The sequence below is a fragment of the Monodelphis domestica genome, chromosome 7, assembly GCF_027887165.1.
Source record: "Monodelphis domestica isolate mMonDom1 chromosome 7, mMonDom1.pri, whole genome shotgun sequence".
In the NCBI taxonomy this organism is placed as follows: Eukaryota; Metazoa; Chordata; class Mammalia; order Didelphimorphia; family Didelphidae; genus Monodelphis; species Monodelphis domestica.
Genome location: NC_077233.1, coordinates 176190215 through 176217600, shown reverse-complemented (window position 1 = coordinate 176217600; position 27386 = coordinate 176190215). Strand labels below are relative to the sequence as shown.

The 27386-nt window shown below is 37.1% G+C and overlaps 1 protein-coding gene across 17 annotated transcripts in view; it reads right to left on the bottom strand.

Annotated features, from left to right (window-relative positions):
* RBFOX1 (RNA binding fox-1 homolog 1) overlaps nucleotides 1–27386 on the bottom strand; it is a 2817840-nt gene that overhangs the window by 1501025 nt on the left and 1289429 nt on the right. Inside the window, exon 1 of one of the 17 annotated variants that reach the window (XM_056804077.1) lies at nucleotides 19377–19698. The exons of 15 other annotated variants lie outside the window; for them this stretch is intronic. The gene's annotated coding sequence lies outside the window, so the exon portion shown is untranslated. Of the gene's footprint in view, nucleotides 1–19376; nucleotides 19699–27386 lie in introns of those variants that run through there. One more of the 17 variants, XM_056804078.1, reaches the window with a different exon arrangement.

Genomic DNA, 27386 nt, shown 5'->3' with positions numbered 1-27386 from the left:
TCAGTTTCTTTATCTATAAAATGAAAAAAAAAGTATCACCTACCTTCTAGAGTTTTTTGATAATAAAAGAAGATAATATTTGTAAAGCATTTTACAAACCTTAAAATGCTACATAAATGCTAGGGATTTACAGGGTATTCAGGGAAGACTAGCACCCCTGGTGTTGGAGCTTGCTGAGCCCTTTTCAGGACTGCTCACCTACTTTTGATGTCTACCTTTCATCCAACTCTTACCTTTGGCTCCAAGGAGCTATAGCATGTTCAGTAGTCATGCCCCAGTAAAACAGTCTTGGCACACAGAATAACCCAGTTTGAAGGTAACCTACAGACCTAAAACTCATCAGTGACTTGGGGGAATTTGTACCAAGCATGGGAAGACTTCCTCCAGTAGAATGGGAGAACGGTTTGCTCTAACAGCACAAAGGCAACTAAAGCAGGTCTTGTGGAGTGCTTAGAGCTTGGTCAGACATGAAGTTGCCAACATTATCCAGGCAATCAAAACTGACCTTCTAGAATTGTTACCAAATTCCTAAATTTAGAACTAATAGACCAAATCTTCTATCTGACTAAGTATATTGTTATTACAGGGGGTGGGAGGGGAAACACCTTAATAAACTCCAGTGGCATGAAGGGATGCAAAATGAAGCAGAAGCAAAAACACACTGTATATAATAACAGCAAAATCATATAATGATCAACTGTGAATGACTTGGATTTTTCAGTAACAGAATAATCTAAGACAATGCTGAAGGATTTATGATGAAAAATGGTAACCACCACCAAAGTAAGAACCGAAGGTGTCAGAATACAAGGAAAGCATTTTTTTCTTTCTTGTTTCTTTTTCTTTTTTGTATTTTCTTCCTCAATATGGCTAATATGGAAATATATTTTATATTATTGCACATGTGTAATCTAAATTAATTTGCTTGCCATCTCATTGAGGGGTGTGAGGAGGGAGGGAAGGAGAAAATTTGGAATACAGATTTTTTTTAATGAATGTTTAAAACTATTATTACATGTAAATGGAAAAATAAGTAGCAGAATTCTCACCTAAGAAATAAACCCTAAAGGGCTCCCTATTGCCTCCAGGACTGATATACTGTTCCCTGTTTATTTTGTAAAATCCTTTAAAACATGGCCCCAATCTGTCTTTTCAGCCTCTTTGAACATTGTAACCCCTCCCATATTTGGTGATTCATGGCACTAAGCATCCTTCAGAAGACAACTTAAGGCCCAGGACAACTGGCCCTGTTCATCACATCCTGTGGTGCATCCATTCCCACAGGGGGCTCTTACTTACCTCCCATTTGCCTCTCATAATCACTGTCAGAGTTTAAATGAAGTCCCTTGTAAACAGATGCAAATGTAGGACACGGATTTCAAAAGGAAACATTTGAACAAACATGTGGCAAAAATTGCTTCAAAACCTATAATGTTCTTTTGCTGAAAGGGAGATGACAGAAGAGTATTTTCCACCACCCCCTTGCTTCATGCATTTTAAAACACCTCACCTCACTAAGGGTTTGTGTTTACCCAGTGCAAGGCCTTTAATACATTCAGTCTGAGATTGAAGCAATTTTAATATTAATAGGCTCTTTATGAGAATTTAATAACAAAGTCATAGCATCCTTGTGTTTCAAGACACTGGGGTTAATTACTTCAAACTGGTTGGCAGGGAAAAGGTCAAATCTTAATGCTGACCTTAACAGTTTGGGATAAATATAAAAAGGTAATAACGCACTTTAAGTCATGATTCTCCACATTCTTTGTAGACCAAGGAACTGCTTTGGAGCATCCAACCTGTTGGGCTCTTCCATGCTTGCTATGCATCACAACATAGCTATTCTATACTCGCCATGGCACATCTGCAGATCTCTTCCCAAACTGAGAATCAAGAGCTTTTCATCGAAGCAGGAGAAGGGGAAAGAGCTCCTTTAAAAGAATTAGGCACTTTAAGAAGAGTGGTTAACTGTCAATTCCTAGAGGGCAGGGATTCAGTGTGCTTTTCCTTTGAATTCCAAGGGTTTAGTCCAGCGCCTGTCACACAGTAAGTTCTTAAAAGAATGCTTGTTGATGGATTTTGGAATATTCCAGTTGTCTTTGGAGGAGTGTTTTCTAATCCCAGAATCCCAATATAGCAATGCTTACTTAAGACCCTATTGATGAGACAAGATGTCAGGTTTTCACTGCAAATGAGGCTGAAGCTTCTCCCCTACATAGACTGCTGCTTATAGGACCTGGTCCTGGCCATATGCTCAGTCTTCTACCTCCTCTTATCTTGGGATAATGCTCTTCCCCTCTCATGTTGCCCACCCACACTGGAATCTAGTCTATATTTAACTTGAACCATCTGTGACAGCCAACACAAGCTTCCCTTTCTGCCTTTCCCTCATAGATATTATAATACTTTGGCAAGAACAATGGCTCTGGAATCCACTGACCTGGATTCAGATCCTGCCCCTGACATTTATACCTGTAAGACCTCATGTAAGTCACAGCATACAATGCCTCAGTTGTATTTGCTGGATTGATTATCTGACCTTAGGAATATCTTCTACTTTTAAATTTAATGATCCTTTATCATCATAGTGGAAAAAAACAATGACCACAAGAAAAATACCTGGGCTTTGCTCATCAGAGCAAATTATTCCTAATGGTTACAGGATATTTTCTTGCATATTAACTCTTTTCTCTGTCCTCCTAGTCTCTACTATCATCCATGTATGCCACAGGAAATGTGGAAATGTCTAAACATCCCTGAATGGAAAGGGTTAGTAAATAGGAGGGCTGGGGAAGCTTACTCAAGGATACCCTTTTAGGTTATTTTTCCCTTATGATTAGCAAAATTAATTAATATACAAGATTGGGAGCAGCTAGGTTGCTCAGTAGATGGAAAGCCAGATCTGGAGATGGAAAGTCTTAGATTCAAATCTGACCTCAGATACTTCCTGTGTCTGTGGCATTGGACAAGTCACTTAACCCCCACTGCCTAGTCCTTACCACTCGTCTGACTTAGAACTAATACATAATGTTGTTTCTAAAACAGAAGGTAAGAATTTTTTTAAGTAAAAATAAAAAATAGTATATAAAATGCAGGAATGAAGAGGGAAAACAGAATGGAGTGGTAGAAAATAGTGATTAAGAGGGGTTTAACAGGGAAGTGTTTGCATGATAGCTCTTAAAAAGTTTCACAAAGCATTACATCATTTTGGATTTTGCAGTTTTCTGAGAGTTTTCTGATCCATTATTTATTGTACAGTCTTAGTCTAACTAGTAGAATACAAACTACTTGAAAGCAAACACAATTCTCAGAGGTTTTTTGTTTTTGTTTTTTTTTTTGTTTTTGTTTTTTTTTTTTGGATTTGCTCTGTCTGGAAGACAGCCAATTTTTACTAAATATTTTTTCATTGAATTCGGGGGCATCCTTTGTTTTCCTTTTCAAGACTGGAATTAGAATTTATTTCAGTTGTGTAGGGAACTCTCATTGAGGACATTCTCTATTGATGCATACTGGCACCTGGTTTGCAACTTGTAGTCTTAGAAAAGTTAAGGGCACACCAATTCATTAGGCGTCTTGCCCATAGTCACATATCTACCAGGTGGAACATGAAACTTGGTGTTCCTGAATCATCAATCATCTCTCTCTTCAGATTAAATCTTGCCACTTTTGCTGCAGGATATGCCCTATTAAGATTGGGAAGCTGAGAGCTTAAGTAACTTTAAGGTCCTCTAGGCAGAAAAACTGGTCTGGACTGCTAACATCTAGACCTGACATTCTGTCTTGGGCCCCCTTTTTCAATCTGGTGAAGTCTATGGACCTCTTCTCAGAAAGTTTTTTAAATGTCTCACATAAAATGCATAGGAATGAAAGGAAAAGCAGTTGTACTGTAATGACGCTTTAACTTTTTTACAAGGCCATGTCCTCCAGATTAAGAACCCTGATCTTAACTAATGTTCTTCCATAGCAACCTGTTCACAAGTCAGTTTTTACCACAGGGAATTCTTGTCTCTCTGCAAAGAAATGAAAGTTTTGGTTGCTTTAGGGTTACGTCATTTCCTCTTAGCCAGCGAAATCTTTATTTGTCTAATGCCTAAAAATGACTAACAAATTCTAGACAGTGGGGGAGAAAAATAAACAGATTGTTGAGTATATTTATCTGATTTCTCTCCTTGAGGGAAAGATATAGTGGTTTGGGAGACCACTTGAGGTTAGACTTCTGTTTAAGGCTGTTCGCCTTTCTGGGACACAATCCGGATGGCAGGGTAAGTAGACTGACAGATCATCAGGGGATCCAGCCTGGAACATCTGACTGAGTATAAATTCCAATTTAGTAGAGAAGGAGAAAAATGCCATATCATTTTATAAACAGTCCAGCTATAGATGCAAGAGATATGATTAACTGTAAATTTCAGCATGCCTAAAATAGCACAGTAATTGGGCTTCAAATGCAGCTTTATCACCAGTCAAAATAAAGTCAAAAATAGTCTGGGCAAATTGTCCTAATGTAAATCTCATCTTTTTTTAGCTTGACTTGCAAGTAAGGAGCTGGTTTGCTTCACAGCTCAGGCAATTTTAATTCCTATTAATCCTGTAATAGTCGAGTTGCCAACCCTCTCTGCTTCCAGCTTTTGACTGTGGATTGGTATTTTGGACTGAGATTCCCTGGTTCACAGATGGAACAGTACTTTCAATATGAAGATATCAAGATATTTACCAAACCATAACATCTCTCTTTGTGGAGATAACAGCACATTTACAAACAAAAAGAAAAGCCCTCGAATTGTGAAAACAGATGGGATGACTAAGATGCTGCTGAGGAAGCCAGTAGACTTCAACAGAAATGCCAGTTTCTGGATGGATGGATGGATGGATGGATGGATGGATGGATGGATGGATACATACATGCATACATATATACATACATACAAACATGCATTTAAGTAGTGATACAAGTGGTATATATTTATTAAATATACACATACAAACATATATATATATATAATAATAAAAGTGAAGAAAAGAGAAAGAGACAGAGATGCCACTTCTTGTTGAATTAGGCACATGGTAAAGCACAACTGTCACTGTGAAAGACAGATTGGGAAAAGGAAAATTGAATTGAGTGATTTCATAACTGCAGACTTGGATCTCTTTCTCTCCAAATCAGGAAATTTTCAGCAATCCACCTCCAAGCCAGTGTACTGTTTCTTTTCAATCATTTCAATTTCTTAATTGAAGCCTCTTTTTTATGATTTCTAATAAAGGCAGGTGCACTCAGAATAATGAATAAGCTTATCCCCAAAGAGAAGAGAATGCACCTCCTCCTGTTTCTTTTTGCAGAGGTGGGGACCTACAGGTGTTACCAATACTGGCAGATGAGGAAGAAGCACTGGTTAGTTTTTGCTGAGTATTTTTCCAAATCATTTTTTTCTTTCACAAGCTAAAAGAGTGGGAAATACATTTGTAAATGAAGGTGGAAACAAAATAAATATGCCAACAAAAACAAAACAAAACAAAATCAAGTGTATAGCCTTTTCCCTATCATTCCAGGTCAATATACTGTTTCAGGACACTCTGTACTTATCATTCCTACCACTTCCATACTCAAAAGGCAGGTATAATGATGCAAAGTAGATAAAAAAGATAGTTCTAGAATCAGGCATTGAACAGCTGTATAAACATGAGCAAGATATTTAAGGGCTCTCTGACTAAGTTTCCCCATCTATAAAATGGAGACAATAGCATCTACCTTCCTAGGATACTGCAAAGGTGAAAAGAAATAATATTTGTTAGGTGCCTACCAAACTTTAAAGTGTTTACATGAAAGCTATTAACAATATCGGATTATCCAAACTCCTATGACAGAAAATAAACATTTATTAGGTGCCTACAATATGCCAACACCAATGAGATATAAAAGACAAAAGACCTTCCATGGTCTCTAAGAACTCGCAATCTCGTATGGCTTCAAAACCCATCCCCATTTTGACAAAGACTGTGGGAAATATGTCTTTTCATATCTATTTAGGACCAGGATAATTTATTTCCAAATCCTATATCAAGCTACCTTGGTCACATGGAGTTTGAAATTTTCCAATTCAATTCAATTCAAATTTATAAATTCCATGGTGAGAGTATGTAATATATTAAAAAATTATGTTAAAGATTTAGTTGCAGATGTGGTCACCTTCATTTTGTGGAAAGGCTGAATACTGGGGTAGAAAAAACAGAAATTAAGAGTACAAAACTTTAATTCAAACCTACCTGTGATCCAATGCACTGAAATGACTTGATTTTAGCATATCTTTTTATCTATTTAGGCATCAGTTCTTTTTTTTTTTTCCAGATGGAGACTATACTAATATTACCTGTCTAAAAGAGTTGTTTTGAGAAAAATGTTTCGTATATATACATATATATGTGAGCTAATTATGATAATAACTAGAGTATACCTAGGGCCCTTTTCAGTTTATAATCTTCTAATCCTACTTGTCAAATATTCTCAGAGAACAAAGTAGCTCAAGATGTAAAGTGGGTTATTAGGAAAATTCATTTCTTCTATAGGAAATGAGAAGGGACTAAAGTTTTAAATCATATGACCATTGATATGAAGGACTAGATATTTTCTCTTATTCTCATAATCTCTCAAATCTCTCTAAAACAGAAATAATGCACTAATGATGAAGTGATTTCACCTCTTTTCATGGGCTAGGACTACTGGAATTCAAAAAACATTTTAATGAAAAGCAATATGAACTGATAACTACCTCAAGTTCACTTAGCACCATGCCCACTCAACACTCACCATGGTACCAGCAATAAGGCTACACTGGCTGATCCAAAGACTTGACCCATGGACTTATAAAAAAACTCAACCCACAACTTGTTCCCTCCTCCTTCTTTTCAGTGTCAGATGTTTATCTGGGCTGCAAAAGCTAGCAGTTGGGCAGCATTCTATGCTACAAAAAAATCTCACAGGAGAGTGGAGAAACTGGGGATAGATATATGTATGGGTTTGAACAGAATTTAACAACACACCTTAACCTTACTGCCTCCTCTCAGAGTTGGAGACCCAAACTACAGAAATCAGTCCCATAGTACCATCATGGCAGCTCTCTGACTTGCCAATACAAGACCAAAGAACTGAGGAACATAGGGAGAAGGGCAAAATACCAGAACAGAACACTATGAGTGTGAGGCGGAGGGGGATTATGAAGAACTTCATCAAGCCTGAAGGAAAGATCTCAGTGTCCAGCTGGTGCCAGTTCTATCCTCCCAAAAGTCACTTGGGGCAGAGTGAATTGTAAATTTCAGTGTGAAAGGAGCCAGAGATGCTTTGAGATCCAGTCCCCAAGGAAACTACTATCAGAGGGGACAGAGTCAGAAAGTGAGTGATAAGGCCAAAGATCTCAATAAAAAGAAAACTGAAAGACATTGATCATAAGCAGATAAATCAACAGAGGAACTATTAACAGCAAAAAGAAAGGAGGCCTTCAGATTTTGTAATGTGAATAAATACTAAAAAAGAAAGGAAAATGATTCAACGCTTGATGAGACAGAGGACTTTATGGGATGTGAGACAGATATGGACCCACAAAACATTGTTCTTGAGTGGTTTAAAAGAAAAATAAAATGCTACTTATGAGAGCAGAATTTATTTCTTACACAGCAAAAACTATCACATAATAGAAAAATGTGAAATTTGTGATGGCAAATCTCATGAAAGAACCAAAAGAAAGAATACTCAAGTAGAAATACAAAGTCACAGGATTAAAGGAAAATTTGGGAGGAGGAAATAAAAAAATAACATAAAAAGTAAATATATTCCCTATCCAAACAAATGTACTGACATAGAAGACAGAAGGTATAAGGAGAATCTGTATTATTTCTTGCATTGTGGTGTTCAGGTTTTTTGACTGTTATTCTGAAGGCAAACTTGAAAGTCATAATGCAGGAAATAATAAAAGAAAGTTGTCCATAACTTCTGAAAATTGAAAATGAAATAATAATTGAAAGAATTCATAAATTATGTTCAGAAAAATATCTAAAGCTGCAAACATCAAGACACATAGAGGTTAAACTTGATTATTCTATTCAGAAACACAAGTTCTACAATGAGAAGAAAGACTTTCAAAAAGAAAGAAAATAACATAAGACTATTCAATACTTATTAGAAACCATAGAGGAAAAGAGAATAATTGGTTCAAGATAGCAAAGGACTTCATCATGCACTCAGGGTTCCCTATCCTCCAAATCTGAACTTAACCACAAATGAATAAAGTCCAAAGATCAGTCATGAAGAGTTATTTGAAAAACTATTAGCAATAAAACCAGGGGCAATTAGTGGCTCAATAGATGGAGTGCCAGGTCTTTAGCTGGGAGTACTGGGGTTGGAATCTGTCCTCAGATACTTCCTGGTGGCTTTGGCCAACTCACTTAAAACCAATTGCCTAACTATTACCTCTCTTCTGCCTTGGAACTGATACTTTTATCTACTCTAAAACAGAATTTAAGGGTTAAAAAATTAAGAAATAAAACCAGATCTGAAGAGATTATTTGCTTCTCAAATACCTCAAACAACAGAAAAGGTGAAGAAAAACAAATGTGAATAAATGTAGCTGTCAATAACAGCAACAGTAAGAGACAGACAACAGAGAGACCAGTAGGATGCTTCTTTCTAAACATATGCACAAGGAAACAGGAGAGAAGATAGAAATCAGATGGAGGTAACAATGAAGATGTCTGCCTAGGGTATTTTGGGTAGAACCTGGTAACACTGTGCATAAAGGTGAAGAAATTCTTTTTTGGAGGGGAGAACATTACAAAATGGGAGGGGACATGCCAAACAGGGGGAAAGAGGGATAGAAAGGAGTGTGTGACATGCATTGCAAATCAAGGGTTAACAGTGAAGGAGGAAAATGGTCCCTGTGCTCCCTCTATTGAAAATAAGAGCCTACAGGAAATTGGAAGAGGAGGAAGGAAAACAGGCAAAAGTTTCATTTTGGTGGTAAGAAAAGGTTTGACTGAAAAATGTTCTTACTGGGGGAAGAAAGGTATTCTGTGAAGAGAAATGGGGTCCTTGTGCTAGGTGTAGTCTGGGGAATTTGACTCTGAAAAATAAGATTTCCACTAACTTGGGAGGGGGACAATAGAAATCCCTAGGGCCAACTGGCACTTGGAAGACAGGTAAGGTATTAACCAAGGGAGAAGATTTTGACACAATAGAGAAAAGAAGGTAACTATGTGAGGAGGGTATAGATAAATGCTGGGTTGTATAATCAGAAACATGATCTGGGGGAGAAGAGGGTATTCTCCCCTGGAACAGTGACTTTTTCCTCTGCAAGAACCAGCTTTGTTTTAAGAGAAAGGCACAATAGAAAAGAGAAATGTAAAGGTCAAGGTCTCAAGGTAATGGTAAAAACTGCATTGAGAGGACAGCCTAGTATGGATATGCTGGAAGTTTTTATTTCATGAGGAATATAGAGAAAATGAGAGACCAGGTAATTATGGGGCTCAGGAAAGAGAATGTGACTCTACAGTGGACAGAAAGAGAAGGTGAATAATGAAGAGAGTGATGGAAATGCTCTCTGGAAAAAGACACAGAAAATAAAATTTAAAAAGACTAATGAATAGCATTAATTGATCAGGAAGAAAGGAGGGGAAAATCTAGTTGACTAAATGAGAGAGGGAAAAGGAATGAATGAGAACTAACCAGATTAAAGCAAGAAATCAAAAAGAATGAATGAAAAAAAAATCCAAAGAGAAAGGGGAGACTAATGGGGAAAGAGAGCCACTAGGAACAAGTCCACCTACAAAAAAGAATAAACTAAAGCAATTGAAGGAACATAATTCTATGTTTACAGCAGAATAGGAAAAAAATAATAACTTGGGGAAAAAAACAGAAACAAATGCAGGAAAATATAAATGTAATATAACTTTAAATGTGAATGGATTAGACAATCCAATAAAATTTTAAAAAGTGACATATTGGAAAAGAAAACAAACCCCTACAATCTGTGGCTTACAGGAAACCTGTTTAAAAAACAAACATACACAAAATAAAATTGAGAAGATGGAAAAATATTTCTCGTACATCAAATAGATAAAAACATAGTAGAAGATGCAATCATACTATCTAATGAAGCAGAAGCAAACATTCAATAAATAAAAAGGGATACACAAGGAAACTACATTGTGGTGAAAGGAACTATAGGCAACAAATAACTATCAGTACTAAATATATATCGACCAAATGCTTTAGCCTCCAAATTCATAAAGGAAATATTAACACATCTAGAGGAAAAGATATATAGTAACACAAAAGTTGACAGAAGACATCAATATCCCTCTTTCATTTCTGGATACATGAAACAAAAAGATAAACAAAAGGAAAACATGGAAATTGATTGAGAATCTAGGTTTTAATTGCCTTTGGCATCTTCAAAGTAGAACAATGAAAAAATACACATTTCTCAGCCCCAAATGAAGCTTTTGTAAAAACTAACCATGTATTAGGTCACAGAGATATTGCAAACAAATGTAAAAATGGATAAAGGGTAAATATATCATTGACAGATAATGCAATAAAAGCATCATTGCCTCCTTAATCACAAAAAAGTGACCCATATTCAAATAGATATTTAACAGTGAAATGCTGAATAAGCCAAAGAACAAATCATAAAAATTAAAAATTATGATGAAATAATATACAAAATTTTCTGGAATTCACCTACAGTAATCCTGGGGATTAAGGGAATATTTTCCCTTCAAATATACATTACAAAATAGAAAAAGAAAATTAAATAAGTATACATTTAAAAATTATAAAGTGAAAAAATAAATTTAAATAAGCAAAAATTAAAGGAGAAAAAATTAGGAACAAAAAACATAAAAATATAAATAAAACAAAAAGCTGATTTTTTCAAAAGACTAGTAAAATTCATCTCTTTAGCAAATAAAAAGAAGAGGGAAGAAAATCATATTAATAAAATATTAAATGAGTAAGAGGAAATCAAAGCAATCAAAGAAAATGCTGCTTCTTTGTCAAATACTAAAGAATGCTGAGTTCTGAGAATGAATGAAAATCATATATTTAATAGGATGGTTAATATTTTGTGAGAATTAACTTGCTCATTTGTCCCATTGGATAATTCAAGTAACATCTCTGAATATGTGTGTGTGTAAATATGTTTATTTTAGTAATAATGAATAGAAAACCAGCCTTAGAGTAAGGAAAATCTGCATTCAAATTATGTCTCTGAGATAGATTTATGTCACAATGGGGCAAATCATTAAGCTTAAAAAGATTCTGATTGGTATCATCTTAGTACAATAAGAAGAGCATTGGATTGGGAGTCTGTACTATGACTTTTGGCAGCTACACAAAATTTTAAATATGTAATCACACACATGGAGTTCTACCTAGTGATTAATTTCATGCAATTCATGCAGTTATAGTTATCCCTTCAGATAGGGAGCTTATAAAAGGGTATGACATTCATTTTCATACCCAGGGTGCTGAGTATACACAGAGGACTTTAACTGTTCCATTCAAATGCCACAATGCCTAATTTCCACAGCATGGGGGACTCTCAGGGTAGGGACTCCAGGAGTTCCCAATATTGTAGCCCATCTATGATGTAATAATGCCCAAGTTCTATTTATCTATTCAGTAATACAAGGAATATTGTGCTATACAGGCTATATCTAAGTCATTCCCAGGCATGTTTGTTTGTCCTTACTCTCCCCACAACAAAAAAAGAAAGGAATTTAAGTAATGAGTAGATAAACAGACAGACAGATGGATAGACAGACAAACAGATAGATTCTATAGATCTCATAATGAAAAGGTTGCGGTTTAGGTTCAGGCATGTACCACCTGGCTCCTGCTCATAATTAGTACAAAGAACTGGTTGATGAAGTTTTTCTGTCAACTACTGGGAGAGGGTGGTTAAAAAGTAATCTGGAGCATCTATAAAGCAAAGCCCCCTCTGTCCAGCAACGACAAGGAAAAAACATGTTTAATCCTCCAACAGTATATCAATTGTCATGAAGTGCAGGCGCATATAAAGCATGGCATTATTTTAAATGGGAAAACTTTGTTCCAACTCAACTAATCCTTGTAGAAAGCAATGGCTATGTGAGATCAAGAGCATATAGATTTATAGTAGAGGCTGTTTGCCAGAAAGGGAAATCTTGAATACTATTTCTCACAGAGATTGAAGAATTATTAAAAGTACCATACTCAGAGGTAAAAGTGAAAAAAAAAAGTCTTATTTCTATCAGAGATCCAGTATCTCCAATTCACTGGTACCATTGTCTCTCACTACTCCCTATCAACAGACTTTGAAAGGAAATACTGAAGAAGAAAGGTAGTGGTAGGGTGACTAGAAATGGAAGAGAAGAAAGCATTTCTCACAGCTGTTACTCATAGGAATATTGAGAAAAATGCCTAGACTTGCACCAGTATTTGTATACTAGATGTAGTCAAGTTTGTACAGGGAACAGAGTTTGGTGTTTCCCTTTGTTATCTTCTTTAGGGAGGTGGAATATGAATCTTGCTTCCAGTGAATTAGGAAGAGATTGAATCACATTAAAACTGTTTACCAAAGCAGTTACAGTATTAACTCTCAGGAGAGAAATACTAAAAGGGTTTTATTTCAACTACTTTGAAAACAAAAGAAAATACACAACAAAATAAACAACCAATATGAAAAGAAGAAAATATATTATGGGACAATGAAAGACCTCAATGTCAGGCCAAATAAATATAATACAGTTGATGTTCAAGAATAGCCCAATTTTCAACATTAACTTGAAAATGAGCTAATATTAGATATAACTGAAAACACAGAAAAAAATGCATTTTGAATAGGTTTCTAGAAATGAAATGATATACTTTGTGAGGTCATAAGTTGCCTTTCACTGCAAGTGTTCAAGTAGAGGCTAAATGATGGCTTGCAAGGAATATTGATGAAGGGATTCATATTTTGGCTAGGATTGCACTAGATAACCTCTGAGGTCCCTTCCAACTCCAGGATTATATGATTCTTTGCTTTCATCTTTCCTGATTGACAGAGTAAATTAAACTGATCATCCCACAGAGAGAGGACCTTCAGTTTTTGTTTATATTGAAAATTAGACATTGCCCCTTGGGTTTTCATTGGATGTTATCCAGCTAATGTCATACACAGATCCACAGAACCCTAGTAGAAGGTCATCTCATTCAATCTCTCTTACCCAATGCAGAGCTATTTTTATAATACCCCTAACATATGGTCATTCAGCCTGTGATTGGGCAAGCCCTTCTTATAGGGGAGAAGCTAATTTTAGAACTCATCAGCATATTGTATATAATAGTTTTAACATGCATATATGTCCATATAGTAATACTACTACATTATGAATGGTATATGTGTGTTATGTGTACATATTATATAACATGTGTGTTTGTGTGTACATATTTTTGGATCTAGAATTACATTGGTATTGGAGTCTTCCTCTGTCAATGAGGTCAGTAGATGCTAAGTAGAACTTGGAGTCTTAAGGACATTTTCTGGGACACAGAGAGGTTAAGTGGCCCAGGGTAACAAACCAGTATAGGTCAGAAGCTCAACTAGAATTCAAATCTTTCTGACTCCAAGGTCAACTCACTTTCTGTTGTTGCAAGCTGCCTTTGATATGACATAGCTCAATTGAATTCATTTATCCATTTATAATAAGGCTATATTTGGGCTGCACAACATTGGGTTGACTTCTTGCAGCAAACTTATTAGAGGATAGGGTTGCATGTATCAAATACATAAGCATGGAGAAGTTGTGACCTACATTTTTGGAAGGAAGATGCCCATCAGTGAGCTCATAGACCCATTGGTTCTCTGGAGTAAGTCTATACATACATGTATGTATGCATATTTATTCCAAAATTACGACTATGGAAGAACTTCAGCAAATGTATCCATATGTTTACTTGTTCTTTGATTTGGCATTGATGCACTCCCTGAAATGATGTTAATTTACAAATATGCAATTTCTATTGAAGGAAATGTTTGTTGCTGTCAGATACGTATTCAAGTCAATGTCCTGTTATCAAATTGATTAGGTCAAGGTCAGATTGAAGGAAACCATTTTTTCTGTAGCCAGGAGTTCAACCATGATCTGTTCAAGCAGCTTCTCAGTTCATTATACAATCGTGAAAACAGTCCACTTCAGTTTATCATTATTCTAAATTCCGTTAATGACCAGCTAGCTGTAGAAGTGTTATGTAAAAAGCAATGTAAGCTAGAAAAAAATGCAGAATTGGATGTTCCTATTAAAATAAATAAATTGCAATCAAAGAACTGGGACCAGGACTAGGGAATGCTACTCAGAGAGGCAGTACCAACAATGGCATCCTAATGTCATGAAACAGAAAGGAGAGGGTTATAGATTTAAATGAATTTGACTATAAAGTGACAAACCCTGCTGATATTTACTTCTCTCCTCCCCCAACTGAGTGGCCAATTACATAATTTCAGAATAATGAATGACATGATATAGCTATAAACAAAACACTGGATTCCTATCCAACCAAATTACAAGCCTTAAAAAAATCAGAATGAAGTTACTTTACTTCTGAATAAAAGTGCTGAGCTTATTCAGCTTGATATTTCCAGGACCTCTTTATTTATGTATGGTTTAAGGCAGCAGCCCCAAAGTTAATTTCTATTACCTCTGGTCTTTTCAGAAGTAAACTCCCTTATCAATTTCCTCTGAAAATAAATATTCATCACTTTATATTCAAGAATCTCCACTGGTTCCCTATTACTCCCAAGATTAAAAAAAAATTAACTTCACTGCATTTCAAAGTTCTTCATTCTCAGCCCCATCCTTAATTATCCAGAATTTCCTCTACATAGTAGACATCTGGGGCAGCTAGGTGGTATAATAAATAGTGTACTGGGTCTGGAATCAGGAAAACTCTTCTTTGTGTGTTCAAATCTGGCCTCAGACTCTTACTAGCTGAGTGACCCTGGGCAAGTCACTTTACCCTATTTGTCTCAATTTCATCAACTGTAAAATGAGCTAGAGAAGGAAATGGCTCCACTCCAGTATCTTTGCTAAGAAAACCCCAAATAGGATCCTAGTCCGGCATGATTTAAACAACTGAACAACATTCCCTACAGTGCAATTTCTGCTCCAGACAGGCTGTTCTCTTCCTTGTCCTACCACATGCCATGTCATTTCTACTTCTATAGTTTCTTTTATTCTGGTATTCCTGGTGAAAATATATTCCTCAAAGTCTCTCTATCCCTCTACTTATACTTTAGTGTTTGTTAAAATTCTGTTATTTCATTTGGGGAGCTAGGTGGCACAGTGGACCTGAGTGCTGACCCTGGAGTCATCTTTCTCATTTCAGGTCTGGCCCCAGATATGTATTAGCTGTGTGGCTCTGGGAAAATCACTTAACCTTGCTTGCCTCAGTTTCTTTATCTATAAAATGAACTGCAGAAGGAAATAGCAAACTATTCCAGGATCTTCATCAAGAATACCCCAAATGGGGTCTTTAAGAGTCAGAAACAATGAAAAATAACAAAATTCTTCCTTTTAGTCCTTGTTTATTATTCTTTCCCAAACTCATCCCCTTTTCCCGTGAATTCAGCACAACAAATATTTATTAAATGTCTATTATGTGCAAGAATTTCAAAAGCATCTTTTGTGTTTAATATTAATTTCCTACTTGATCCCACAGAGCATTGCATTACTAACCTATTAGATGTGCGAATGCATTGTCTCCTGAACCAGACTGTAAGCCCTTAGAGGATGGGAGCCATTATATATTTTTAAAAAGTTTCTCCACAGGATTGGGCACAGCAGTGGGTATATAACATTATCTCTAATCCTTATTGAATTAATTGTCAACTGGGTCTTCTGTGGCAGGATAAAGTTTCTGTTAAAACAATACAATTTTTTTTCTCTTTTTATACCTTCAGGGGAGAATGACAGAGTTCCTGTATATCTGAAACAGTATGTAAAGTGGAATAATCTGACCTTAAAGTCTCAAAACCCAAGTTTGAATCTTACTTCTGTCACTTGGGAAAAATCATTGAACATTTCTGGGTCAGAGTTTCCTCATCTATAGAGTGGAGGGGTTAGAGGAAGAAGGGTCTCAATGGCCTCTTCCAGTTCTGTATCAATTGACCTATATTAAATTTCCAAAGGATTTATTCATTGCCCATCAGTGGATAATATTGTATGAGATGCCACATGAGCTCTGTTCTCTCTGTGTGTTTACAGGGCTCTTAACCTGGGGTCTGTGAGCTTGTTTTCTAACACATATACTATACACACACACACATATACCTACATATATTTATATAAATATAAATATGTATATATATGTATACATTTTATTCAGTTGCTTTTAGTCATGATCCCATTTGAGGTTTTCTTGGCAGAGATGCTGGAGTGGTTCACCCTTTTCCACATCATTTTATAGATCAGAAAATTGCAGCAAACAGGGTTAAGTGACTTTTCCAGAGACACACAATTAGTAAGTGTATGAGGCCAGATTTGAACTCACAAACATAAGTCCTCCTGTTTCCAGGGCCAGTTCATCACCCATTGTGCTACCTTGCTGCCCCACATGCACACATACTCACATACATCCATATATTATTCACTTTGACACACATTTCAATATAAGTGGTTTTCTTTGTCATTCTATTTATTTTAAGTTATGCCTTTCAACACATTATTCAGAGAAAGAGTCCATAATTTCTCCCCAGGCTGCCAGAGTGGTGCTCAAAATTTACATAGGGAGACTAAGCACCTCTGATTCAACATATACCAAGAGCATTGAGTACACATTTTGGGGGCCAATTATATGGCATAATGATGCTCCCTGGGATCCTTTTCTTCTGGAGCAATTAGATATGCTACTTTCCTGACTCTACTACCACCAACAAAGAAACTCTTCCTGGGCTCCACTATGTATTTTTTTCCTCCAAATGAATCCAGTTTTCCCAACACCCTGCCTCCACCAGAGACAATTATAGATACAGTCAGGATTTCCTAAGCCTTTTGTATTAACTCTAAGGCAAGTCTTGTAAGGGGAAAAGTTACAGACTTGCATATGATCTCCTATGACCTCCAAGGTTTCTGAAGGCTTCAAAGCAGGTGTAACTCTCATTACAATGAAACTAGGCTGCTGTTCTCTTGCTATAGATTTATAATGGCCATTGTGAGCCTTTTCTGTTAACAGGAACACCAAGCCCCAGCCTTCACTGAAAGGATCTTTCTCTGAAGAGAGCCCCCCACCCAACCCAATAGTCTTTTACCAATTCTGTGTTCTTTCTTGATTCTTTTGTGATTTGTGGTTTAATCCCACAGCCTTGTCTTACTCTTCTTGATCACATTTGGAGTTTTCCTGGCAAAGATACTACAGTAGCTTGCCATTTCCTTCTCCAGCTCATTTTGCAGATAAGGAAACTGAGGCAACAGGGTTAAGTGACTTGCTCAAGGTCACACAGCTGGTAAGTATCTGAACTCAGGAAAATGATCCTTCCTGACTCCAGGCCTGACACCCTATTGATTGTATCATATAGGTGATCATCTCTAATTCTGAGTATTGCTAATACTCATTAGTCCTCCGGGCCCAAAAGGTTTTCTCCTTGGTTTGAAGACATCCTGTAATAGGTTAGTTGTTACCACTTTTACCTTCTTGGCATTCTCCAAAATTCCCAACTCATTATTCTCTTTGTAATCTTTCTTAGTAGATACTGCATGAACTCTGTTTATAGGGGTTCTTAACCTGGGTTTTGTGAACTTTTAAAATAATATTTATATATAAATACATACATATCTATATATACCCACATATATTGAAATATAATCAATAGGCTTCGTTACAGCAGTATGCACAGCAGGTATCCTGTAAATAATACTGATAATGGTAATGTTGACCCAGGAGACAGCCAGTCATCACCACATAAAGCAACGTAAGTTTTTCCAGAATCTATTTTGGTTCCAGTATTATGGGGGAAAGAGAGATGGGAGAGGAAGGAACAGAAAAAGGAGACAGAAGAAAGAGCAAAGGAGAGACAGACAGAAACAGAGAAAAAGGGACACTGAGATAGACTGAGATTCAGCCATGAACTAAGAGTTCCCTGATGTGTATTTGCCATGGCACCTCTGTGACTTCTTCCTTTATGAGAGTTTTGTCCTACTCTGAGTTCAGAGGGAAAAAACAATTACCCATTTATATTCACTGCACTCTCCTTTAGGTTTTATTCCAATTGCTATTGTGACAGCCCTGATACAAAAAGGAATATCAATATAAAGCTAGGAGTTGAGGGCATTGCTGCTTCAAAATGAGTCAACTGGCCATTCCGCGCAAGAGGCAATAGAAGAGGGGATTTTGACTTTGAACTCAGTCACTACACCTTGGAAAAGCCCTGTGACTGAGGTCTGGAAGGGGGCCTGGAGATCATTTCCTCTACCCTTTTCCCTTTAGAGGTGACAACTAACACAGTGATTAAATGACTTACTCAAGGTCTCACAGGTGAGCATCTGGGATGTGAACTCAGGTCCTCTGACTTGATAGTCAGATATAGTTTAGATTCCCTTCTCTGTGTTCCCACACTAGACCCTAGTCATGAACTTCAGTACCCCAAAATAACAGATCATGAAGACACACGCTGTAGATATAAAGAGATCGTTTAGTCAAATTCACTCACTTCACAGTTATAGAGTTGTTTTGTATTTACAAAGATGAGATTAACTTTGGGAAGGAGAAGGTGTTCGAGTTCTGTTGAGAGTCTCTTGTTTCAATCAGCCGGTGATAAATTTGGAGCTTGAAGGGAACTCAGAAACTACCTACTGAAGGGTTCTTGACTTTTCTGCATCACACATGCCTTAAAACCTAGGAAACGCCCCCTCAGAAAAATGTTTCCAAACGCATAAATTATCTAACATTACAAAGGAAAAGAATTATATTGAATATCATTAACAAAATACCTTTCTTAAAAAAATTCAGGGCTACAGGTTAAGAAGGCCCGACTGGTTCTGCCCTTTTGGCCACTTATCCTGTCCATTTTACAGATAAGTCATAAATAGACCTTAAGTTTCCTCATCTGGAAAATGAGCTGGAAAAGGAAATAGTAAATACCTTTGCCAAAAAAAACCCAAACAGGGTCACAAAGAGTCAGACACAACTAAAATGACTGAAAAATAGGCTCAGAGGATACATTGCATTGGTAATAAGCTGAGAAAATGGTCCAAAAGAGGTTAAATGACTTGCCTAAGGTTACATAAATAGTAAGTGTCAGAGTCAGGATTTGAACCTAGGTCCTCCAACTTCAAAGTCAATTTTTTTCCTTACTCTCTATCACCTTACTCACCAATGCCCCTGGGTTGCTCCATGTAATCACAGAAACAGCTCCTCTGTGGATGATGGAACAGCAATACAAGGCAAGCCATTCTCCGTCTCCTTTGTGCTCAAAGCAGACTCACATGGTACTTGCAGACGGACAAATAGCTCTTTCTTAGCATTGCCACTACTTGTGGTGTGCCCTACACATGGCACACTCTCCCACATCTAAGTGAACCGTGTTGAGGCTGCTGCTATTAACAGGAACTGTTTGCTGATTCCCTATACAGAAATGAAATACTCTAGACTACCTCATCTGCTCAGCTCCATGCTAATTATCTATTTATCTTATTTGAATATCTGTCGCAAATGTAAAAAGCCAGTATTGTCCTTCTGGCTCTTGGCTGCATGCACTGTCACAAATGGAAGTTTACCAAGAAATACTGGCCCGGAAAAACCAAACAAACTGAAAATACCCTGTGGTAGAAGAATATAATCTCTGCCAATTGGGGTGTTCTGAGTTCTTTTTAGGCTGGTTTTGCTAAACAAGTCAAGGACTACAAACAGATCTCAACTATTCTCCTGAAGTCACCTGAAAGCCTACTTTTAAAAATTGATTGGGGGGGGGGGCAGCTAGGTAGCTCAGTGAACTGAGAGCCAGGCTTAAAGACAAGAAATCCTGGGTTCAAATTTGGCCCCAGATACTTCCTGGCTATCTAACTATAGACAAGTCACTTTTAACACCCATTGCCTACCTCTTACTGCTTTTCTGCCTTAGAACCAATATAAAGTGCTGATTCTAAGGTGGAAGGCAAGAGTTACTAAAAAATAACAACAATAATATTCTAGGGGCAGGCGGGTGGCTCAGTGGATAGACTGCTAGACTACGAGTTAGGAGGATCTGGGTCCAAATATGACCTCCAAAATTTCCTAGTTGTGTGACCCTGGACAAGTCACAACCCCCATTGCCTAGCCCTTACCACTCTTCTACTTGGAGCCAATACTTGTATCTATTTTCAGGCAGTAAGGGTTTCAACAAAATTAAAATAAAATAAATTCCTGTGCCAGTCTGAGGCTTCATGCAAGATAAATTCTTCGCAAACCGCCTCTCCATCTCTCTACAAATAACAGAATTCCAGTCCAGATGCTAGCAAGCTGGGCATGACCCCAGCCCAAGTATGCTTTGGAGACCCTGTTGAGTTCATTAAGTAATAAAAAAACAAAACAAAACAAAACAATATCCCAGCAAAGTTCAATTGACTCAATTATCTACATTAAGAGATGGAAGCCAGAATGTGGATAATGAAAAGTGGCAGTTGATCTTCCTAAAATATTTGGGTTGGGGATCCCTATCTTTATATTTGTATTCAAACAAGGGTGTGTCTGATGTTCTGGGAATTAATTTCAAACAAAATAATGGTGCCACAAAGTGAAATTCTGACTTAGGCTGGGAAAGCATCCAGTTTCTCTATCCTGTTCCCTGTTCAACTCCTCCCTGCAACCCACTCCATGCTGTGAAGAGACAGCTTGTTTTTCTAACTAATGCAGAGTAGCAATCTAAGCAGGGCTGACCTCTCTCAAACCTTCCCTGGAGCAGGCAATGCTTGGGTTTCAAAGGGTTCTCTTGCATGAAAATTAAATAGAGAGGGCTGATTTTCCACAGATAAGCTTATCTGTAGTGGATTCTAAGCTTTTCTTCACTCATATCAAAGGCTCAGATCTCTATCCCTTTCTTCCAAAACACCCAACATATTGGCCATACAGTTAGTTACATGCACTGATCTAGAGCCCTATTCATTTGGGGACTAGAAATTAGAATGATGGGTCCTTCTAGAAATACGTGTTGCTTTAACATTTTGCCTATAAAGTTTTTAAAGATACTATGCTACACACAGTTCAAGCCCAATATTAAAAAACAAAAAACAAAACTTGTGAATTAATCAATAAAGAGAATTCCAATTCAGGAAATTCTCTCTGTCAATGAAGACTGGCAATTGCTCTACAATTTATAATCTCAGAGAGACTCAAAGGGCATTGAGAAGGTAAGTGACTTGCCCATGGTCAAACACTCAGCATATACTCGAGACAGGTCTTGAACCGAGGTCTTCCTGACTCAGATTTTGATTCTCAATCCTAGGAAGTTATTGGTGATACAAAACAAAACAAAAAGAAAATGGTCTCTCATTCAAGAGCCTTATATTATAAATAGGGCTTTTAAAAAAGAATGAATTCCAGCAAAGTACAAAGAGACTAGATTTGGAATATTAGATTTAAAGGAAAGCTAGAAGTCAAGGTCCTAGACCATGGAGTGAACATTGGGGAGCAATATGAAATACAGGGCAGCTAGCTGGCTCAGGGGATAGAATGTTGGGCCTGAAATCAGAAAGACTCAAATTCAAATCCAGTCTCAGGCACTTACTGCAGTGTGACCTTGGGTGAGCCACTTAACCTTTGTTTGTCTAGGAGGCAGGTAAGTAACTGAATAGATAAAGTTCTGGGCCTGAAGTCAGGAAGGCTTAAGGTCAAATATGACTCTGTAACTCTGGACAAGTCATTTGACCTCTGTTTGCCTTAGTCTACTGGAGAAGGAAATGGAAAACCACCCCAAAGATATTCCAGTATCTTTGCCAAAAAATTCCCATAGAGAATATTTTCTATGGGAATCACATAGCATTGTACGCGATTGAACAACTGAACAACAGCAACATTATGAAGTAAGTCTGGAAAGGTAGGCTGTAGCCAGATTATAGAAGACATTAAATTCAGACTGAGGACATGTGTATTTTCCCTAAAGGCAACCAGGAACTAAGTTGGACTTTTGAGGAGAATAATATCACACTTGTGCTTTAGGATGATTATTTAGACAATTGTTTAAAGGGATGAATGGTGGGGGGGAGATAATGAAAGCAGGGAGATCAATTAAGAGACTAGCATAATAATCCAGGCAATAGGAGATAAAGGCTAGTACTAGGGATGTGACCAGGTGAATAGAGAGAGCTGAGTGGACTTAAAGGATTTTGTGACCATAGAATGGACAGTGAGATGCTGATTGGATGTAAGGGGTAAAGTAAAGGATAAGTGGAAGGATGGTGATGCCCTTGAAAGAAACAGGAAAATTAGAATGAGAGATGTATTAGGGAAAGAGAGGAGGGAGATAATGATTTCCATTTTGGATAAACTGAGGTTGATATTTCTATAGAAATATCTCCAGTTGGAGTTGTCCAGCAGACAATCAGTAATGCAGTATTAGAGATCATGAAGGAGACTGTGCCTGTACATATAGACAAAGGAATCATTTGCATAGAGATTAAAATAAATTCTATGGATAGAGATGGCTGTCAAAAAGGGGGAGGGTACATAGAAAGAAGAGAAGAGATACTACAGTAAAGCCCTCAGGGCACATTCATTCTTGGGAGGACTGAGGTGGAAAAGCAGTGGTCTAAGAATGGACAAACATAGAGAAGATGAAGTCTGAGAAACTAATGTCATGGTCGATGATATCAAGAGCTACAAAGAGGTGAGTGAGGAGGAGAGTTGATAAATGTTCACACTTATATGAGATTCCCTTTAATGTTGGAAAGAGCAGTTTCAACTGAGTATTACAGACAGAAACCAGGCAGAAAGATATTGTGAGTAAGTGGGAAGAGAGAAAGCAAAAGGAGAGAAGGCAGATTATTCCTTTTAGAATTTGACAGTGAAATGTATACATTGCGTTGAGTGATGAGATGTCATGGTCAAGTGAAGATTTATTTTTCATTATTTCTTTATTTTTTAAAGGACAGGAGAGACCTGTATATGTTTTGAGGAATCAAGGTGAGTCAATAAGGAGAGATTACTGATGAGAGAGAGAGAGAGAGAGAGAGAATATCCAAGACTCTCCTAAAGGGAATTAGTCTTAACAAAGATCAGGGTCAACTCTTCCCAGAAGACCAAAATAAAGAGACTAAGGAAGAGTATCCAGGACTTTAAGATATGGTTAGCTAACCAAGCATATTTGGTTTCTAGGTTACTGGATATCAGGTAATCAGATCTATGTGAATTTTGTTGAACAATGCATATCAATGCCAATACTTTTGACTAAAAGATAACAAGGATTGATAGCTAAAGAAAAAGCTCCATGTAAAACATGTACTCAGCTCCCAGTTGGGCCTTGGGACTGATGCCCTTGTCTTGTAAATAAAAAGTCTAGTGTCTGGGCATTTGATAATTACAGAGGCATTTTCCCCAAGATGATGTGAAGAAGCAAGATGGAATATATGCACCTGTAGTGATAGAATCTTTAATAGGAAGTCCTTTACACTTAATTCCTTTAAAGACATGGGGTTAAAATAACCCTTACCAATGGAATGATTGCAACCTTACCCCTGCTTCCTGGGTCCCTATTATCTGTATATTGAAATTATCAACACATTCCATTTGTTTTGATTCTCACTCAATAATGCACTACAAACAACACTGGATTTGGCTTTAGAAAACATAAATTTGAAAACTAGCTCTGAAACTCAATTCTATATGACCATGGATAAGTCATTTTACTTTTCTAAATGAAAATTTCTCCATTTGAAAAATAAGAACTTGGGAAGGGATGATCTGTAAGTTTTCTTCCAGTTCTGAATCTATGTTTTTTTGGTTCTGCAATTCTAAACCTCTCTTATCATTTTCCTCCTTCATTCACTCATAAGAGAGATAAGACACCTTTATCTTTCTGTCCTTTGATAATCTCTTTCATCATTCTCCTCTCATGTCAGATCTTGATCTAGCAAAAAAAGAGTGGCTCTTTACTATCAACAACCAAAGCAACCTGGACCTATAACCAACACAACCTATACCCTGTCCACACAGATGCTTAGGGAGAGGAAGGCAGGCAAGATTCATACACAAACCACAGCCAAGTAGATCTCATACTCAGATGATTGTCCCACAAGATAATTGAACACAATGCTCAGCGATTGAGGGGAGAGTTGCAATCAACACAGTATGGAAATCATACTATAAATCATAGAATGGAAATCATAGAGAGTAATTTATTCAGCAACTCAAAAAGTTTATCTTAAAGGGCAGCTGGGAGGCTCAGTGTTTTGAGAGCTAGACCTGGAGACAGGAGGTTCTAGGTTCAAATCTAACCTCAGATACTTCCTAGCTGTGTGATCTTGCATAAGTTTAAAAAAGAAAAAAAAAACCTTAAACTAGAAGGAAACTTGAGAATAGATATAGAATGATTCCCTTCCCCAAGAAAAAGAACAAAGCATAATGTCAAAATAAATAAATAACTCTTCAAAGCTATTTAATTAATAGAAGAGACATGGGGGGGGGGGGCTCTCTCTTTCCTCCATGAAGCACTTTGCCTCCCCCTCTATAAATGCACTCAGGCCACAGCCATTCTGGGCAATGGACTATAGTATGCTTATTTATAGCCACATGCCTGTGGCTAAAAGTGATCTTTAGGCAGCCTGCAACCCTGCTGAAATAGCATGTATATCACAGGGAGACAGGCTATGAAATAGACTCTGTTGATTTCACTAGAGAAGCCCATTATTTGACAGCAAACAAAACCCAGATTCTGACTGCTGCTAACCATGCTTCCTCCCACCACCCTTATTCCATACCTCCAATCCAAAAATACATTAAAAATAAAGCAGCTTAACCTATTTTCCCTTTTACACAAACAGGCTCAACTTAAGGTCAGCCTCATCTGGTACACTGACTCCTATTATGGAGGGAATAAAGGATGGATAGCTCTTAACAAGAAAGAGACAGCTTTTAATGACAGTTTCCGATTCGTGGCCTTTTGTACTTGAAGAGATCGACTATAAAGCTCACTGTCAACTGACAGTAACATCAATGTCAGGGCACAAAAGAATTGATATCCCTCAATAGGAGCTCATCCTGGAGTCATTAACCATTGCTGGTCTGTTCTGCCATCTTTAAAGACTGATGCTTGTAATAGCCTGGCTTTTATTCAACTCTAGTGGAAGACCAGCAAAGGAAAAGTGCTCCATGCTTGGGGAAAGAACCCTGGCAACAGCTATCAGTCAAGTGAGAAGGCTCATCTGCCCATCCTACTATGTGCTGAACATTGAGTGTGGCACAGGGAGGGATGAGGAAGAAAGGCTCTTTCAGGAGCTTAATGTCTTTAATACATGAAACAATTAAAAAAGGGCACTGTATGTGTATATAAATTAAAGTGCCAAATTGTGCAGACTGTAAGGACAGTAGCAGTTAGGAAAGACAGAGTTAGAGAAGGGACCAGAGTTGTTAGGAAGGCTACATGGAGAGAAACTGGAGCTGGGTTTGAAGGATGGGCAGGATATTTATTTATATCCTGGAATGATATAAATATCATTTATATTTATATATGGAAGAGGGAGACAAAATCAGGGGGTAATATCCCCTTTGATTAATTGCACTGACCTCTCAGGGTGGTTGTGAGGATCAAATGAGATAATTGTAAAGCACTTAACAGCAAAACTCTTAGCACTGTGTCTGGCCAAATATTAGCTGTTACTATTATTATTATTACTATTAATTATTATCTAAGAACATGAGGGTGAACAAATGCAAGAATGAGTATAGTATGTGGAGTTAATGAGAAAATTGCCTTGATTTTAGAAATGGAGTTTGTTGGGGAGTAGCCAGGTTAATGAAAAGAAATTATAAATAATCATAAATATTTATTAAATGCTTTATTTATTACTACTTATTACTAATTTTATTACTTTTATTTCTTTTATTACTATTTATTATTTTTAATAAATAGTAATTTATTAAATTATGTGCAGGTGATACAGTGGATAAAGTGTTACAGCAAGAGTCAGGAAAATATGAACCCAGATCTGGCCTCAGACACTTCCTAGCTATATAACCTTAGGTTGCTTAACCACTGTCTACCTCAGTTTCTTCAACTATGAATGGAAGTAATAATAGAACCTATACAACAAGTTTGTTGTAAGGATCAAAGAATCTGATATTTGTAAAAGCACTCAGTCCAGTGTATGGCATTGATACTTAAAAAATGTTGTTCTCTTCCCTTCCCCGATTATGTATAAGGCACTGTGCTAAGTGGGATGGGTTGAGTTTACAAAGCTAAAATGAAAAATAGTCCCTGCCTTCAAGCATTTTATAATCCAAAGAGGTGGGGACAGAGACAAAATCTATAATCTATGTCCTGAAAAGTAAACACGGTATCATTGGAGAGTTTGAATAATGAAGTATTTCTAGAGATATTCATAGAGATAGACACAACATCCTGGTTTTTTATTTCATACAAGGTGGGAAATGTTTTTTTGGTCCCACTATCTCTTTATTTCTCCCAGGCAAAAAAGTCTTTCCTATGCCAGAATTTAGTAAATAGGGAGCAGGCTTTGGAATTATACCCTTGACAAGCTAAGTGTTTTGGGCTCCTTGAAGCTGCTTTTGAAGTGGGAGTTTATCCAGAATTTACTACCAACTGAAATCATGGGTCTAATACCTAAATCTAGGGATTATAACCTATCAAGTCTAATAGAACGCTCAGTACTTTTTAACCTAATAGTTAATGAGTAACCTCACCCCATATAGACCCTTAAACATGATCACTGAACTACAAAGTAGCTTTGATGTATTTAACTCATGCTACCTCAATCCAATTTTAAAACTTACTGAACTTTCAGTGAGAGTGGCAAATTATTTAAAGTAATTAAGAAGCAAACATTCCACCTTGATTATGTGGTTTGGCAAAATACTGGCCTCTACCATACTGAGCTCCTGCCTCTGGCTCCTCTTGTTTTAGATGTCATAGCTGCCACTCCCATCATAGCCACTACCTTGGTTTCCATAATCTTGTTCACCATTTCCAAGGTGGTTGTTTATTGAATCAATTTAGGTCAGCAACACTTCTGTAATTTAACTTGGGGAGCTGCCTTGGGACAATGAAAGTTTAAATAACTCACTCATAATCACAGGGCATTAGAGTCAAGTCTTGAATTCAGGGCTGCCTGATTCGAAGACTCATGATTCTGGATACTACAGCAGATTATCTAAAGGTATATTGTATGTAAAATCT